The 18,713-nt window shown below is 42.1% G+C and overlaps 1 long non-coding RNA gene across 1 annotated transcript in view; it reads left to right on the forward strand.

The window, feature by feature from the left end:
- The first annotated feature begins 1,071 nt into the window (after nt 1-1,071).
- Nucleotides 1,072-18,713, forward strand: part of LOC103245689 (uncharacterized) — a 36,659-nt gene continuing 19,017 nt past the window's right edge. Inside the window, exons 1-2 of the long non-coding RNA XR_502037.3 lie at nt 1,072-1,684; nt 12,980-13,130. This is a non-coding gene — a long non-coding RNA (uncharacterized lncRNA). The remainder of the gene's footprint in view (nt 1,685-12,979; nt 13,131-18,713) is intronic.

The raw sequence follows: 18,713 nt of genomic DNA on the forward strand, positions 1-18,713 counted from the left end.
GTGATGGTGCATGCCTGTAGTCCCAGCTACTTGGGAGGCTGAGGCAGGGGAATCATTTGAACCCGGGAGGTAGAGGTTGATATTGCACCACTGCACTGCAGCCTGGGTGACAGATTGAGACTCCATCTCAAAAAAAAAAAAAAAAAAAAAAAGGAACCTCTGCTCTTAATAAATAATCTCATTGAATTATGACTGCTTGCTAGTGAACACTTATTCACTTATTCTAATAATTTTCTCAGGGCAAGTATTTCGGAATCAGCATATTTTGTCTTATAGATAGATCCAGGGTCGGCCTTAATCTTCTTTCCTTCCACTTATTTTTTGTTTAGAGATACATTTTCCAATTATGGCATTGGTAGTTACTATTTGTGTGAAAAATGTTGTATTCCATATCCCAGTTATTCATTTTTCTTCTTGTGGATGTTTTGCACATACCCAAGTTTATGTGTGTTAACATAGCTCTTAGGCACTAGGGAAGTGAGTGTGCTTAGGCTTAAAGGTATTGGTGTTCAAGGAAGGAATGCTCAAAAGAAAGATTGAACACAAGAATGCAGAGTTCTAAGGGGCTGGGAAAAGGAGACAGAAGTCCTAATAGAGTCACGGTGATAATTTGTTGGCAAGTGCAGATCAGAAAAATGCTGCTATTTGAGATTTCAGAGAACTGCTTAGGTTGCAGTTTACATTGCAATGGGGATGGAAGCTGAAGTAACTGAACAGAAATTGCCTTATTTTTTCCCACTTTCCAGATCAATGAAAGATAAAATGATTTAATCTTTGATTGAGGGTAGATGCAGAGAAGAGAATCTGAGTTCTGGAAGAGCAAGGCTAACACATGTGTGCAGTCTGTTACAAGCTACCAACTAAATTTCCAGATGAGAACTCCTCCCAGGACAAAGAATTCTAGGTTGAGGGGCATATATTGCATTGGCAGGCTCATTGCATCTGTTTTCTCAATCATGCTGTTACTTACTATGGAATATGGATCGTTATGGTGATGTGAGGATGGAAGCCATGTGCCCTGCAGAATCTTGGGAAACTTTATGGACCCCATTGCAGGGGCCCTTGAAAACAGTATGCTGAGAATAGATAGGGCTCAAGGACAGTATCTCGAGTTGAACTTTTAATGAACTCCCGTAGGCGCCAAGAAGGCGGACAAATAAGGAAGAGCATAGAGATAAGGAACTAAGCAGAAGGTTACATCTGGGTAAAGAAAGTTTGTTTTGCATTGTTTCCTTCTGCTGACGTGGGGTTTATGGAGTATAAATAAAGTGAGGCGGAGGCTCTGGGTGCGGCCGCCATGTTCTCTGTTTGTCTTTGTCTTTTGTGTCTGTTCATTCTCCACCACCCCTGGCACGGTCCCCAATACCCCATAATGTTGGCAACGAGAAAGGAGCAGAGGATGTGACATCTGAAGACCAGCTCAAAAGAGTAAACTTTTACCAAGGCTTATGCACATTCCACCCCCCTCTTCATGGCGTTATTTCGGAGCATCCTCCTAGTTTGATGCCTTTGTGTCCTCTCTAAAAATCCCATGGAGTAAGAGACTTCTGCCCAGCAAGCCTGATGACTAGTGTACTGACACCAGTTCCATAAGTACCACCATCTTAAGCCTATCCCACTGTTTCAGCTTTGAACTTCTAGTTGGCAGAGTGAAGACAGCATCCTGTGAGTCACCAACTTTGTAGTAAGTAGGCTCTATATTTTCAGTACAATGCTAAGGAACTTATTAGCCTTTGCCTCTCTATTTAGGGGGAATGTAGAGTTTCACATTCTCCAGTTCGCCTTCTCAGAAGAGTAGATTTAATAATAATAATAAAAAGTGGTGAGACTCTCTGCCACACGGTCTTCTGGTGATATATGCTAATCATAGGCATGAAGACACTGTGACCTGTTTTGTAAGTTTAGTTAGTTTTCTGATCTCCCGGCCATTAACAAGGCTTTCTTGTTACTAGAAATTTTGAACAAAAAGAAACATGAAAAATTAAATCATAGAAATGGAAGATAATATAGGTCGATACAGTATGTCCTTGAATAGTCATTTTGTTATAATGCTGATGAGATAAAAAAATCGATTCCTGGCTGGAGCCATTATCTGTGTGGAGTTTGTACATTCTCCCTATGTCTGCTGGGTTTTCTCCAGATACTCCAGTTTCCTCCCACATCCCAAAGATGTGAGGTTCATTGGCATGTCTACGTTGTCCCGGTCTGAGCGAGCGTGGCTGTGTGTGAGTGCGCCCTGCGATGGAATGGTATCCTGTTCAGGATAGGTTCCTGCCTTGCATCCAGCCTAGGTTCCAGCCACTCAAAACCCTGGTAAGGGGGTAAATAATTACCTTACTTTTTTTTTTTTTAATTAATCTTTCTTAAATATATGTATAGCTCACATTTATTTCAGTGTTTAACATTAGAAGTGTTTTGGGTCTTAGAAGTTTGGTGATGTTTTCGTAACCAGAAATAAACCATAGGAACTGAACTTTTGTTTATATCAATTAGCCTATGGTAAATTTGGCTTTGGCATACATTGTGCCACTTAAAGTCACAGTTTCCAAGAACTGATCTATCAAGGGATGTTCAGTGAGGACTTACTGTATTTGTCTTATCACAGAGTAGGAAAGGACTTTCTAAGCACAAACGCAAAGAGGAAAACCATAAAAAAATCTGAACACTTGCTCTAAAACAGAGTTTGTCAACTACCCCTATTTTGGGCTAAATCATTCTTTGTTGTGGGGGCCTGAGCATTGCAGAATGTTTAGTATCATTCCCGGTGTCTGCTTCTTAGATATTAATAGCAGCCCTCCAGTCATGACAATCAAAAATGTTCAGGTGTTGTCAAAGTTTCCCTAGGGGACAATATTGCCACTGGCTGGGAGCCACTGTTCTAGAATGATTGTTTTGTATGCAAGGGGGAAATAAAAAGCCACCTCACATTCAAGTTGTGGGCTTGAATCATATACTTACACAGGGCCTCATTCTAGAAAGATAAAATTCCAAAGAAACAAAGCAGACAAAGGGCCCACTTTGGTTTCTGTGTCTCCCTGGTAGGGTTTGTGGGGTTTCTCTCAGGGCAGCACTGCCTCTACCCTCACATTTATCCTTTATCCTCTCTGTGGTTGCTTGTTTCCTCTGTTTGTTTCTGATCATGCCTCCCTCTGCTTGCACGGTCCTTTGGCTTGCCAACCCTTCTTCACGGAATCTGTTACTTTCAGATCTTGCCCTACTGCTAGCTGTGAGAGACAGAAATTTATCTCCATGTATAATCACATCTGTGCTATTATGTTGGGCTGTGTGATAGGCATAGGCTGCAGGTCACCCTATGGAGAAGCTGTCCGCGGGCCAAGTGCATGCCCCTCCTCCACCAGTTGTGACCCGTAGGGAAGGGGTGTCATTGGTGTGAACCACCAGTGCTTGGCAGCAGGAGCCATGGACTGCAGACTCACTCAGAAGAAAGTGGGGATAGGTAGGTGCTGACTGAGATCTCTAAACCAAAGAAAAAAATCTAAAAGTTCCATCTATCCAGAAGCAATTCCCACAAGCATGACTAATCTGATTGAAATAAACTGGGTAGAGGATTCGACATGCGGCGTGGGATTAATATACAAGTGATTTTATAAATCAGTATATAAAATGGTGAATATCTCAAGAAGACAATGTGCCAAGGGCAGGAAGGAGCAAAGCCACACAACAAGAATTGCAGTGGCCACAAATATTGGAATAAATACTCAGACGCACGAAGTATAAAAGAAGTGCAAATTATTACAAAGCAAATATAAAATTTTGCCTTTCACATTGGTGAAAAATTAAAAAATAGCAATTGTTCATTCATTCTTAATGAAAGACTAGCAAAATTCTCATGCTGGTACCGAAAGGAAAACTGCTGATGTTATTAAAAATCAGGTCAGCAAGTTTTTGGGTGTAATCTGGCAATAGAGATGAAAGCACCAAAAATGTTCATACCTTTTGAGTCAATAATTCCCTCTAGACATTTACACTAAATAAATATTCTGAGATGTGAGTAAAGAATTATATATGAAGATGAAATATTCATCAATGGATGTTTTATTCTAACAAAATATTGGAATTAAATATCCAAAAGGGTATTGATTAAAGGTATTTTTAAAACACGTTTATGACATAGGAAAGGTTCAGAATATTGTGTTTAGTGAAATTAACAGGTTACAAAGCTATTTCTAGTATGATTTAAATTTTGCATGTATTTACAGAGATACACGTACAAAATTAAAAGTAGGAAGAAATATATCAAGTATTTAATAGTGGTTATCTAAAGTTGGTTGTATGACTGATTTTTATCTTCCTTTAACTTTTATGTTTTCTCTAAACTTTCTATAAGCGTCCATTATTTATAAATATATATTTTATTAAATTTTTATTAAATTTTCTTTCTTTCTTTCTTTTTTTTTTTTTTTTGGGACTGAGTCTCACTCTGTCCCCCAGGCTGGAGTATAATGGTGCCATCTCAGCTCACTGCAACCTCCGCCTCCCACGTCAAGTGATTCTCCAGCCTCAGCCTCCCGAATAGCTGGAATAACAGGTGCGTGCTACCACACCTAGCTAATTTTTGTATTTTTTAGTAGAGACAGGGTTTCACCATGTTGGCCAGGCTGGTGTCAAAACTCCTGCCTTGTCCTCCTGGAGTGCTGAGATTACAGGCGTGAGCCACCGCACCCGGCCTATAAATATGTGTTTTAAAAAGTTTGGGCCCGGTACGGTGGCTCACGCCTGTAATCCCAGCACTTTGGGAGGCTGAGGCAGGTGGATCACCTGGCATCTGGAGTTTGAGACCAGCCTGGTCAACATGGTGAAACCCCATCTCTACCAAAAATACAAAAATTAGCCGGGCGTGGTCGCAAGCGCCTGTAATGTCAGCTACTCTGGAGGCTGAGACAGGAGAATCGCTTGAACCTGGGAGACAGAGGTTGCAGTGAGCTGCGATTGCGCCATTGCACTCCAGCCTGGAGGACAAGAGTAAGACTTCATCTCAAAAAAAAAAAAAAAAATGTTTAAAAGATGCACTCTTTGCAAATAATAAGTTTTAAAATGACTTATAGGCTGTCTTCTGAGAATCCTCCCAAAGTGAGAATTTGTTATTATCCAGGCCCCAGCCTTTCAGACTGAGAATCCCATTTCTTTTCCCAGCTCACTAAATGCAGAAAAATTTATCAGGGAGGCAGACTCACATTTAACAAAGCTTATAGAGACTGATATATAAAACCAGAACCCCAGTGAATTAATTTGCAATAAGAAATAGAACTGTAGAAAGAACCAAACACTTGTGTTCTCAGGCTAAATTTTTTTTCTCTGTAGCTTATTGTGTGGAAAACTATATTATAAACAATATTGTCCTGTGAGTAGGGAATCAGAACTAAGAGTGTTGATTATAAGACTTTAATGTTTTATTGCATCAAGTTTTAATTGCATGAGGCAGTTTGGTCCATAGTAGGAACAGACATGCCACCAGGCCTAGATAAGTAGAGTCTCACTATCTGGACTGAGATTGAAGTGGTATTGCCAAAGTTTGCCTTGATGTATATTTTTTAAACTTTCATTGACTTTGTGATGATCACCTTTCTTCATGTACAGTGTTTCAGGTAGGGTTCATATTGGCAGACACAGACCTGTACACATTCTACAGTAAATCATATTATCAAGGTATTTAATAAAGGATACGAAAATTAGCTAGAGGGAGGGTCAGGCCACACAGAATCAGAGCATACATCCTGTTTCTCAACCCAACTTCCTCAGACCTTGCAACCCCCCGTGGGAGGATGTGTGGCTGATAGTGATGTTGTCCACCTAAAGTGCGTCTTCCCAGATCTGAGAAGTGTAATTTTCAGTTGCAACAGAGTCCTCTTTACACTTGGGGCTTATATATATCATGTGTGTGTGTATAATGGGAGAAAAAACCAAATGAAGCAAACTGTCTGTTTTCTCCTACTGTACTCAATACTCTGCACAACGCAGAACACTGTGGTCACCAAAATATGTATATGTGTGTGTGTGTGTACATGTATGTGTGTGTGTGTGTATGTATATGCGTGTGTGTATGTGTGTGTGTGTATGTGTATGTGTGTGTGTGTATGTGTGTGTGTGTGTATGTGTGTGTGTGTGCGCGCGTGTGTGTGTGTGTTTTCCCTATATCCTGACCAGTTCTCCAGCAGACACCAGCTGGATGTCCTGCAATTCAATTCAATTCTGACACTGTCTACCTGGAGTTAAGAAGTCAGATCCCACAGGTTAAGGGCTCAGTCCCACAAAACTGTCCCCCATTTCAGATGCAAGTCACAAGCCCAGACCTTTGGAAATTCTGACCCATTGGCTATAAACTCGGGGAGGGGTCTTACAAGCCTCTCTTTGGGATTGATCATTTGCCGCAACGGTTCACGGAACTCTGGGAAACACGTACATTTACTGGTTTATTACTTAATCAAGGATGTGATAAGGGATAGGTAAGAGGCACACATGATGAGATTTGGAAGGGTCCTGAGCAGAGCACATTTCCTCCCTGTGGATTTGGGATGTGCCACCCTCCCAGCACAGGGATGCCTTCTTATTTACGAGCGCAGAGGCTCTCTGAACCCCATACGTCAGGATTTCTTTGTGATATGGACAGAAGGCAGGGAAATATTGGGTAGAAGAGGGTGGTTCCCTGGGAAAGGCCCCAACCTCAAGTCTGGAAACTGCAGCCCTAGGTGAGAACAGTTATCCCTGTTTTCCTGCCCAAATGTTGCCTTTTTTGGCCCTCCCTGCCCCGCTATCCTGTGTTCATATAAACCCCAGACCTCAGCTGGCAAAGAGACAAGCAGCTGAACGTTGAGAGAAGAAGCAACTGAGCATGCGAGACTCGGGAGAGATGCGACTTAAGCTCAGATGGCATGACCTCAGACAGGAGCCTGGCCGGACATGGCTGGGCTTCAGCGAAAGACCACGTTCTTCCCACACAAACCCCTTCGCAGCTCACCTTCTGCTGAGAGCCACTTCCACCACTTAATACAATCCTCCACGTTCATCACCTTTCAAACTGTTCGTGTGACCTGATTCTTCCCGGATGCCGAACAAGAGCCTGAGTACCAAGAGGGCAGGGTGTGAAAGACTGTCACACGCACTCTCCACTGAGCTGGCTCACGCTCAGCCATCTGCAGATGGCACCTGTTAAAAGAGCATTCATTGTAACACAGCCCTAGATGCTGCTTTGGGGCCGGAGCCCGAAAACATTTGCCCAGCCTAGGCACCCGCTCACCTGCCTACTCCCACTCCCACAAGGGGCTTGAGCAGGGCGGCAGCCGAGTCAGTGAGCTACGTCCCTGTCACAAGTCTCATGAAGGGGTCAAGGGAACTCTCCCATCTCATTTGGAGGCTTCATCATGTAGGCAGGAATGATTATTAATTCATTCTTCAGCTTTTCTCCCCTTTCTAGAGGATTGGGGGTGGGGCTGAAAGCTCCAAGCTTCTAAACCTGGCTTGGTTCTTCTGGTGATCAGCCCCCATCCAGGACTCCACCGAGAGTCACCTCATTAGAACAAAAGATGCTCCTGTCTCCCAGGAAATTCCGAGGGGCCAGGAGCATTATGTCAGGAACCTGGGTCAAAGACCAAACGTTAGAACAAAAGATGCATCTTGTACCCCTCTCACTCAGCAAATTACAAAGGTTTAGGAGCTCCATTTTGGGAATTGGGGATGAAAGCCAAAATACACATTTCTTACAATGCATCACAATGTCATAATATATAGACATAAGTATGTATGTTTATGTCTCACCATTTTTTGTGTATAGCATTTAAGGACATATTTATGAACACAAGGCTCTCCTGGTCCTTCACCTAGACACACTAGCGGCAAGGCCATTCCTCAAGGGAAGACCATGCAGGTTGTGCCCAGGTATCCTGACTCCAGCTTTCCAGTGCTGCAGTACTGAAATTCTCCTGACTGGTCAATAAACATTGTGCAATGAGATTAAAAGTTAACCAGTCAGCTGTGCCTCTGCTGTTCCATTCCCTGCCCCATTAAATAGGTTTCCGGGTTTGTCCAGTTTTCTCCCCTCCCTGCCCTGTGAGTGGGATCCTGAGTGCACAGTCCAGCTTATTGTGGCTTTATCATGTAAAATCTGGAGAAAAGAGAAGGAGGGAAAGGATAAGAGGTGCAGGCTCTAGGCTTGGGAGTAGAGTTTTGCAGAGAATTAAAAAAAAAAAGGGGGGATAAAGACAACTAGTGTGTGAAGGGAAGTGGACCAGAGAAACAGGCCTCCTCTATGTATTCAAGAAATACAAATAAAACACGTGAGTGTTTCCAAAATCACTGTTTTTGTCCGCTGTGGTTTTTGGAGATGATCCTGTTCTGAGACTAGACTATATGAATTACTGTTTTATTTGTATTTGTATTTTATTAATTTCTGGTTTATGAATATATGTGTAGATGATGAACAGGACAAAATGGTATGCCCTGAAAAGTAAGCCTCCCTCCCATCTCTGACCATGAGTTGCCCAGTTCTCTTTCCCTGATGCAACCATGTTATCAGTTTCTTGTGTATGCTTCCAGTAATAGTGGATACAAAGAAAACGTATGTATAAGTAACTCCTAGCCTTAAAAAAAAAAAAAAAAGGGTAGGGTATTATATCCATGGTTCAGAAGCTTGCTTTTAAAATTTAAAAACATACCTGAAAATCCTCTATAGTAATACATAGTTTATATACAATATATAAAAATTTGCATTATTAAAAATGTTAATCATACCTTGATAAGCATCACGGATGAGTGAATGAAGAAGTGCTGTGTGGTTATTGTAAGCGGTAGCCACATTTTAATGCAGCGTGTCCTCTAGAGATTGCTGCCTGGTGGTTCCTGTCTGCCCATTTGCTGTTCTGGGCAAGTGTGTCACTGTGTTTCTGCTCCTTGTAGGTAGATGCAGTCCAGTGGGTAGGAAAATTTAGTGAGAGGAGTAAGCAATCTGAGCTCTGTCAGGCAGAATGGAATGTTCTGAGAAAAGAAAGAAGAGAAAGAAAGAAAAGAAAAGAAAGAAGGAAGGAAGGAGGAAAGAAGGAAAGAAAGAGAAAGAAAGAGAAAGAAAAGAAAGAAAAAAAAGAAAAGAAAGACAGACAGACCACTGTCCCAGAAGTCTTCACTGATTTCAAGTTTGGTGAATTTTTAGCCAAATATCACTTAAGTGTGAGCTCAGAGTTTTTCTGGATTATATGAAGCTTTTCCTCGTGAAGGTACATCATATAGTACAAGTTTTGAGTATTACCTCAGTAACCCTTAGAATAGCAATTTTACTTTCAAGTACCCTATCTTTTCTTTTTTTTTTTTTTGAGACAGAGTCTCACTCTGTTGCCCAGGCTGGAGTGCAGTGGTGTAATCTTGGCTCACTGCAAGCTCCGCCTCCTGGGTTCACGTCATTCTCCTGCCTCAGCCTCCTGAGTAGCTGGGACTACAGGTGCCCGCCACCATGCCCGGCTAATGTTTTGTATTTTTAGTAGAGACGGGATTTCACCGTGTTAGCCAGGATGGTCTTGATCTCCTGACCTCGTGATCCACCCGCCTCGGTCTCCCAAAGTGCTGGGATTACAGGCGTTCAGGTACCCTATCTTGAACTCACTCATACAACATACACATAATGGAAGGCTAAAAAAACTGTTTTTCATAATCTCTGGGATAAAGTGAAATGGTTTTCTCAAGTGTGTCTAAATGACCATGGAGACAGAACTCAGTTATCACTGTTTCCAATCTTTATCTGGACACTGCCCTTTACATAGTGGTTACTTGAACCTCAAGCCTAGGACATCCACGTAACAAAACCCAGCCATGTTCCTTTTAATATCTGTGGTAGAACTTGGGCCTTCATTTTTTCAATTATAGTTGGGGAAAGAAAAAAGAAAATTACAAGACCAGAGAGATGAAAGAGATTCCCCGTAAGACACTTTTATTTATTTATGCAGCCTCTTCTCATCTCCTTTCTCCATCTAGATCTCCCTCCTTACTACCACTGCAGCTGAGAAAGTAATTATAGACAACACCAAAGAGCATATAAACACTTCCAAAGCCAATTCCTGTTATAAATGAGACTTTAGGAAGTAAAGAGCTTTGCAGCAGTTAAAAAAAGTCTCTGAACCTGGTTGGGATGTCAGGACTAAGGATTTGATCCATAAAAAGTTCCTAAACAGCTCCACAGAAATTGTAACCATATGTTTACAACGTGAAAATGCATATTTGAATTGAGATAAACCTGGCATCCAATGCATATGCCGTTGATGCAAATAAAGCATTTTCTCGTGAATACAATTTACTTAAATGAGGAAGCGAGTTAGATGTGGTGGGGTCTCAATGTTTCATTTTAGCAAATTGCCTTGAAGTGATACTATGATTTTAAAATTTGCTAGTGTGTCATTCTGCACCAGGTGTCCATGGGCAGGCTGTCTCAATGACTGTCAATACAAGGAGGACCTCCCTCCTTAGGCGTGACTGTGCTTTGATTCTTCTGATTACAAGGAGATGTACATTTTAAGACATCTAGAGTCAGAGAGTAGCCAAAGGATTTTATTCAGGTTTTGTTTCCTATCAAATACTGTGTCACATTATCTTCAGATATTATCTGTTTTGTCAGATAATTCCGTATACAGCTAGGTTCTCAGAATTCAGAATGTGGCTCTAGCACTTCTGGGATTTTGAGCTGGCTTGCATATTGGCATCTACTCTGGGGATTTTGTCTGTAGCCCATTGTGGAGGCCCAGCCTTTGTGGGGGCTGTCCGATGGTTATGCTAGCAGAAAGCGGAGTAACATTCTGACCCTGTTTCATACCGTCCTTAGGCTTTTCATCTATTCAATCATGACTTTCCTTTGCCTTATGTAGGATACCAAGGAAAAGGGTTTTTCCCTCTAGTTTTTAGATTCATTTCTACCCATCCAGGTAAGTGTCAAGCAAGAAGAATTTCTAACCCAAATACATCCAGTGGGAAATCTCAAAATTTTAATAGTTTCATCTCCTAGAACAGGCATGTTTGCCTGTTTTATATCTTTGTATATTTTGAAGATGTACAGCAACCTTAGTAGTACTGTACTTAAAAGCAGGGGTCCTACCTGCTCTGTGAGAAGGAAACACCATTATAAGATGAGGCCAAGGATGTAGACCTCTGTTTAGGGAAGTACCTTCAGGATCTTCTCATACAAAAGTAGATTCTTTGGCATTCCACCCAGTAATCATGGGAAGCAAGAAAGGCTTCAGAGATGAACTGAGTACCTAGCAGGCATTCCTGATACATAGGGACTTATTTGCTGGGTACAGTGGTGTTTTTCAACATGTGTATCAATAGAAAATTTGAGGTATAGTAAGGCCAACAGATCAAGAGGCATTTGCCATTGAAAAGATAGTTCATGACTGGGCATGGTGGCTCACGCCTGTAATCCCAGCACTTTGGGAGGTTGAAGTGAGGGGATCACCTGAAGTCAGGAGTTCAAGACCAGCCTGACCAACATGGTGAAAACCTGACTCTACTAAAAATACAAAAAATTAGCAGGGCATGGTGGTGGGTGCCTGTAATTCCAGCTACTCGGAAGGCTGAGGCAGGAGAATCACTTGAACACGGGAGGCAAAGGTTGCAGTGAGCTGAGATCACGTCATTGCACTCCATGCGCTCTAGCTAGGGCAACAAGAGCGAGACACCATCTCAAAAAAAAAAAAAAAAAAAAAAAAAGAAAAGATAGTTTATCACTCACAGTTCCCAAGAGGAGGGGACATGCCACACCATGGGGACCTCATAGGGAAGCCCTGGGATGAGTCAGGAGGCAGAGGAAGAGGAGAGAACAGTGGCCAAGAGCCTTTGTTGTATATTCCTTGGGAAAAGCTTGGATGAGGCAAGGTGAACTGACTTAGGATTGGCTAGTTTAATAATTTCAATGGACTCTGAGGGTTAGAGACTATCCCTGCCTGTTTGGTATTTGGCCATAGGGTAATTAGGGCGGGGGTGTAGTAGCTTGGAGTGTGAGAGACCAGTAAGAGAGGTGGTTTGGGGCTGTGAGCTCTGGGTTGGTTGGTTTTTATTTGAAAAGCATAACCTGGGAGGGGGACTTCTCCAGATAAAGGGAGTGGGGGTGTCAGTTGACAAGGGAGGCAGGAGGACGAGGCAACATGACTCAGACATGTTATTGGGTTGTCTAGAATGAGGTGTGTTTGACATATGCATGTAGGACAGATACGAAAATATCAAGTTCACAGAAGTTAGGCGTGTGGTTAATACAAGTGGCTAAAAGCCAACATTCTAGAATCAAACTGCTTGATTTCTTAATATGTAATAATGGCCTAGTGTGGTGGCTCATGTCTGAAATCCCAGTACTTTGGGAGGTCGAGGCAGGCAGATTGCCTGAGCTCAGGAGTTCAAGACCAGCTCTGGGCAATGTGGTGAAACTCCGTCTCTACTAAAATACAAAAAATTAGCCAGGCGTGGTGGTGTGCACCTGTAGTCCCACCTACTCGGGAGGCTGAGGGAGGAGAACTGCTTGAACCTGGGAGGAGGAGATTGCAGTGAGCCAAGATCATACCACTGCACTCCAGCCTGGGCAGCAGAGTAAGACTCCGTCTTCAAAAAAAAAAAAAACAAAACAAAAACAGTAATAACACCCCCACCCACCATATGATGGGCCTGAGAAAGGTATTAAGCAGGGCACATATTATAACCCATTTACTCCTTATAATAACTCAAGGGCACAGGTACTATTATCAGTCTCATTTTACATATGAGATCAGTGAGGCCCAGAGAGGTTAATATATGAAGTGCTTAGAACACTGCCTGACATCTAATAAATGCCAAATAAGTGTTCACTACTATTATTCTTACTATTATCATTGTTGGCATTTTTCAGGGATCCAAGCCAGTCACGGTTAACCTGCTCACGCACATCTGATGGGTAAAGCCAGTGCCTCTGCAATTTGAATGATTTGGATTACAGAGTCAAGTTCATGTTCTTTTTTGGCAGGAGGATGCCCAACTATACAACAAAGAGTTGCCGAACATTTCTCTGGAGCGAACAAATAGTGTGATGGATGGAACTAACTGGATCACCAACATGTGAGAGACGGCTGGTTCACTGGCCTTGGCCTCCTCAGACCTTGACATTAATTCACTGGGTAAGGCTCTGGTGGCCCAGCCAGGGATTCTTCCTTTGCTGTTTCTAAGTGAGAAGCTCTTCCCTCTGGCCTTGGCCTGGAAACTGAACTCACTTTCCTTTGACCTCCTCCACCCTCCAAAGGCAAGTCTTAACAAAACAACATATTCCCCATGCAGGCTTTTAGAGTACAAAAAACCCTGCTAGACTGTGGTCTTGAGGATGTCACGAATGGAACAAGGTGGACATCTCTCATGGCATGCTGAAAGACAAGTAGTGCACAGATACAAGTATGCGTTAGGCAAACACAGTATCAAAGTGTGGAATTTAGGACCCAAATCTCAGTTCTGATGACCTAGCCTATCCTTGGCCTTTTGTCCTTATTTGGCTCTCCAGGAAGTCTTAGAAGTGTTCTGAAATGCTGCTTCTCTTTGTTTCATTTGAGTCACATGGGTAATCTTTGGCTACTGAGGAAGCACAGCCTTTCTGAACAACAACCTCTGATAACTTAATAACTTTTTTCTCCTCTAACCATCCTCTTTGTTACCATTGCTGTTTGTGAAGGAAAGGTATATTTAGGTTTCCTGGGCATGCGGCTTGCTTATCTAACCGAACATGTACATATTAACCCAACTACATGGCCCACCGACTTCGCACTTCAATATTGTTCAGCTGATAGTTGGGTTCAGTAGGTGGAGGAAATGGGTACAAGGATGTCATTTTCAGCAGGAACAGCTGAAGCAATTTGGATGACTTGTGTTTCTGTGTTCAGACAGTATAGGCTAAACCTGCCTCTGCACGAGCTCACAGATAGCAGGGTGAGTGACCCTGAGGGGACTGCTCTAGGATAACAGTGTTTCACAGATCTGATTACAAGGAATTCTTGACAATGAATAATCAGGACAATAGAAGCTGTTTCCAGCAACTACTAATGTAGTAATCACTCTTCCCGATGAAAGTACCAAATTGTTCTGCAAAGCGGTGAGCTGAGCTCTGTGGAAACAGATCATGTATTTTGAGAGGCATAACTTGAGAGCATCTGGTAGCACCCCTAGTTTTATTTCCTCCACAGTAAGGTTTTAAACAAAGGTGCCCTGGCTCCTAGATCCTGTGGAGGAGTTCTTCAACCTAGTCCTTGAGAAGGCATAAAAAGAAGCAATGAGCCAAAAACAAACCCAAAAACCTCTCTTTAAAAAGAGCAAAAAAGATCTTTGTACCTAGCCTATGAAATTATTCTTGACTCAGGGAGGCCATTAGTTCTGGGACTCAATGTGTGAAGATGGCTTAGAACATAGAAAAAAATGTCTTTCTTGTGTTGCTAAAATATTAACATTTGCAACTCTTTGGCAATCTTTTTTAAGATTCACAAGCCTGGCCGGGCGTGGTGGCTCAAGCCTGTAATCCCAGAACTTTGGGAGGCCGAGACGGGCGGATCACGAGGTCAGGAGATCGAGACCATCCTGACTAACCCAGTGAAACCCTGTCTCTACTAAAAAATACAAAAAACTAGCCGGGCGAGGTGGCGGGCGCCTGTAGTCCCAGCTACTCCGGAGGCTGAGGCAGGAGAATGGCGTAAACCTGGGAGGCGGAGCTTGCAGTGAGCTGAGATCCGGCCACTGCACTCCAGCCTGGGCGACAGAGCGAGACTCCGTCTCAAAAAAAAAAAAAAAAAAAAAAAAAAAAAGATTCACAAGCCTGAATTGAAGTCCAAGTTCTACTCTAGCTAGCTGGGCGAACTTTAGCAAACCATTGATTTTCCTTGGAGGTCCAGTTCCTTCCTCAAGCATTCATTTAACTGAAACATTTAAAAAAAAATAAAATTGAAACCAGCTCAGTTGTCCCACAGAACTGATGTTTATGGTTTCTTTTGAATAAACATAGAAATTGACCCCCTCCACCCAGTCTTAAAACTTGAGAAAGTTGCATTTGTCTTGTCTGAGTTCTTTTCTCAGGAAACCAATCATCAGTCCTCCCAGATAGTATCCAGGAACTGAAATGCACCAGACGACCACATCCAGATAACCAGAAGCCAAAGCCCTCATTCCTCATGATTTCCTTACTCCTCCCTAATTCCTGTTTACCTGCGTGCAGTTACAGTTCTTCCCTGCTATATAAACACCCAGTTTTAGTCAGTCAGGGAGATGGATTTGAGACTGCTACCCTATTCTCCTCAGTTGTAGCACCCAAATAAATCCTTCTTCCATGGCAATACTCATCGTCTCAGTGATTGGCTTTCTGTGTGCTGAGCAATAGGACCTAGATTCTGCAATTAGCTTTATACTTCCAAGTTGGGAGTCAAAGGAAAAAAGAGTTTGCTTTACATTTTTATACTCTTATTGTGTCTGGGGTTTGTTCCTTCCAGTGGGTTTGTGGTCTTTCTGACTTCAAGAATGAAGCCGCGGACCTTCATGGTGAGTGTTATAGCTGTTAAAGGTGGCATGGACCCAAACAGTGAGCAGCAGCAAGATTTATTATGAGGAGCAAAAGAACAAAGATGCTACACCATGGAAGGGGATCTGAGTGGGTTGCCACTGCTGGCTGGGGTGGCCAGCTTTTATTTCCCCATTTGTCCCCACCCATGTCCTGCTGATAGCTCCATTTTACAGAGTGCTGATTGGTCCATTTTATAGATTGCTAATTGGTCCATTTTACAGTGTGCTGATTGGTCCATTTTACAAACCTCTAGCTAGCTACAGAGTGCTCATTGGTGTGTTTTTGCAGAGCACTGATTGGTGCATTTTACAAACCTCTTGTAAGACAGGAAGGTTCTCCAAGTCCCCACTCGACCCAGGAAGTCCAGCTGGCTTCACCTCTCATTATTATGATGAAAATGAAAAAACTTATGAATACACCATCTTGATGGCTTACAGTCATTTAATATAGTCTGGAATTGGCAAACTGACTTTTTGTCTATGTTCAAAGGAAAATAGTCCACTACACTTTTTATTTAAATTCCAAAAATCACCCACTCTATAAGTTTACTAAGAAACCAGGCTACCCTCTGTAGCCTGAAATTCAATATTTGAAATTGGGGCTGTAATGGAAAATTACAGCAATTGATCAAAAAGTTTCATGTTACTATTATTATCCCTTTAAACTGTCCTCAGACAGTTCAGTGATGCTTTTTAGAAGTGGCAGCCAACTTTGAGTCTTGTCTCAATCTTTATTTGAAGTCATAAAATGTGACATTATAAATTCAGAAATTAAACAGCATTTCTAATACAGAAGTACTTCTGAAGGTGGTGCATGCATGCTAATTATCATCCTTAAAATAATCCCCCAGACACCAAACATTTTCTGAAATAGCTCAGTTATAATAAATACATCTGCAAATCATCTTTTATGGGTATGATTCATGTGTGCACACATTTTTGACAGTGCGATAAGATGTACGGAGTAGGAGTACATTTCCATTCTTTCTGAACATTTCTGGCCACCAGAAATACTAGGCACCAAAAAACTAGGCACCAAAAAAACTAGGCAGTCCTGGTGAATATCGAGTACCTTACATCTTTGGTATTCTATAATAGATAAGAGGTGGATTCATGAATTAGTAACTTTATTTATCTGAGACATACAATGTCCCAATTTGAGGAACTTTTTTTACTTACACACTGAGATTGTCTTGGGCACATGTGGAATTGGGGTTCCCCACTTGATTCCATTTGAAGACCCAGGAGAGCCCTCAGCTCTGTTTTGCCTATCTACTTGAACTTCTGAAATTTTATAGTTAGAGGTGCAGTATTTGGATAGACTATCCACATCCACACAGGTGTCTTCTTTTTAAAATGCATTTACTGTGCAGGATGAGATTTAAAATACAGATATCTTGACATACAGATATCTAGGTAAGAGACACCTGCAAGGTAAGAGACATTAATCTGTCAGACAATAAAATCTTAGTATAAATAAATTTTCAAAAGTTAGAACAAATGAATAATTGATGGGCAATGACTCTTAGCCTTGAAGATTATATTGCTTTGAGGATTCTGAGTTCTGTCTTCCACTAAGAGTATCTGTCTTGGGTTTGGAGAGAAGAAAGTATGGCATTCAGGTGAATTTTTGGTGCATAAGACCTAGATATTTTGGTGATGGATGAATGGTTTATTTTTAAATAAAAATTGGGACAAAAAGTCTGGCAAGATTTTTTTGTTGTTTCTGGGTCTAAGAGGGAATACAAGAGACAAAATTTAGATATGGACATAATGCAATTTCCAGCATAATTTTATGATTTATAGGAAAAATTGAACATTTAAAATGAAGACTGCCCTGAAAAATTTCATGGTTAAGAAAGTATGCTGGCTTAGCTGGGTCCACAGCAGTAAAGGAGTGGACATTCTGAGGCAAGGATGGTGAAAGGGAGGGAAGGAAGGAGACTTTCAGATGTGACATTGTCTGGGAAGTGCAGGCATGGGCAGGTGAATCAGTTGTTATATGAAATGCTTATGTTGCACATATCCCACTGTAGCCCCTAAAACTGTTCACAAGTTGGCTTCTGTCCCCATGTAGGCCAAATTTCCACTATTCAGGCTGTGAAGGGAGTTGTCTCCTCCAGAGAGACCCTGGCCTTTAAAAGAACACAAATGATTTTATTATGGATAACCAAATTAGAGATAATACTGTTAACCCCATCTGAGAAAAACAAACCAAAACAAACCAAAGCTGAAGGGGCAGGAGTGGTCATTTGAAATGATTTTCTTCTTATTAATTTCTTGGGTCATTTAGGAACTTGCAAAATTTTGAACCACTCAACCCTGGTCCTTGGCTTCTCTAGGCTATCACTGAATTTCCCTTGTACACACTTCTTTTCTTCTAGTCACCCAGGGGTGCCATTTTAGTGCAGAGCAGAGCCAAGAAGGTTAGCACACTAAATATCAAAAACAGTCCCTAGGAGTTATCACAAACCTCCTCCCAGGTTTGTGGCTTTGGGAGGAGAAGAAATGAAGTGGCTATCTCCACGTTAGCACTGACTTTCATGTCTCCCTTCTTTAACTGCTTCCTCCTGGGCTACTGACCCTAGTGACCCATCAAAGCCTGGGTGCAATGTTACCTGGCATTCTTCTTGCTCTTTTCCTGTGGGTGCTCAGGCCAGCAGCTGAAACTATTTGCTCCAAGTGCTTAGCTTGTCCCAACATTCTGAAGCCATGCTCATAGCCGATGCTACGTGAGTAAGTGCACAGGGAGTTAGGATCGTGCTAGCTGGGCCATCCGCTGGTCTCAGAGTTCTTAGAGAACATTCTTCAGCTTCTGCTTGACTTCTTGTCCTCCTGATCAGAGGAATGACCCCTCCTCTCTCAAATGGTTCCTTGCTCTGGAAAGAATGGAGAACTAACATCAAAACCTGATGATTATTCACCCCTTGGGATTCTGACTTAAAGAATTTCTTAGGTTGGGGGTGGCACGTATTGGTGCAGGGAGTATTTCCTTTTCTATGTCTCCTTGGCAGGAGACATCAGATGTTTGGTCTTCTCCAAGAAGGGTGGCTGGGGAAAATTAGTGCAGCCTTCTGAATAGGTGTGTGATTGATTTGGTGGTACTAGCTCTTGATTCTACTTATAATGCCTGTAATTTTTGAAAAATCTTCTACTTTCCAGTAAAGAAAACT

Source organism: Chlorocebus sabaeus, chromosome 26 (genome assembly GCF_047675955.1).
Source record: "Chlorocebus sabaeus isolate Y175 chromosome 26, mChlSab1.0.hap1, whole genome shotgun sequence".
NCBI classification, from domain to species: Eukaryota; Metazoa; Chordata; class Mammalia; order Primates; family Cercopithecidae; genus Chlorocebus; species Chlorocebus sabaeus.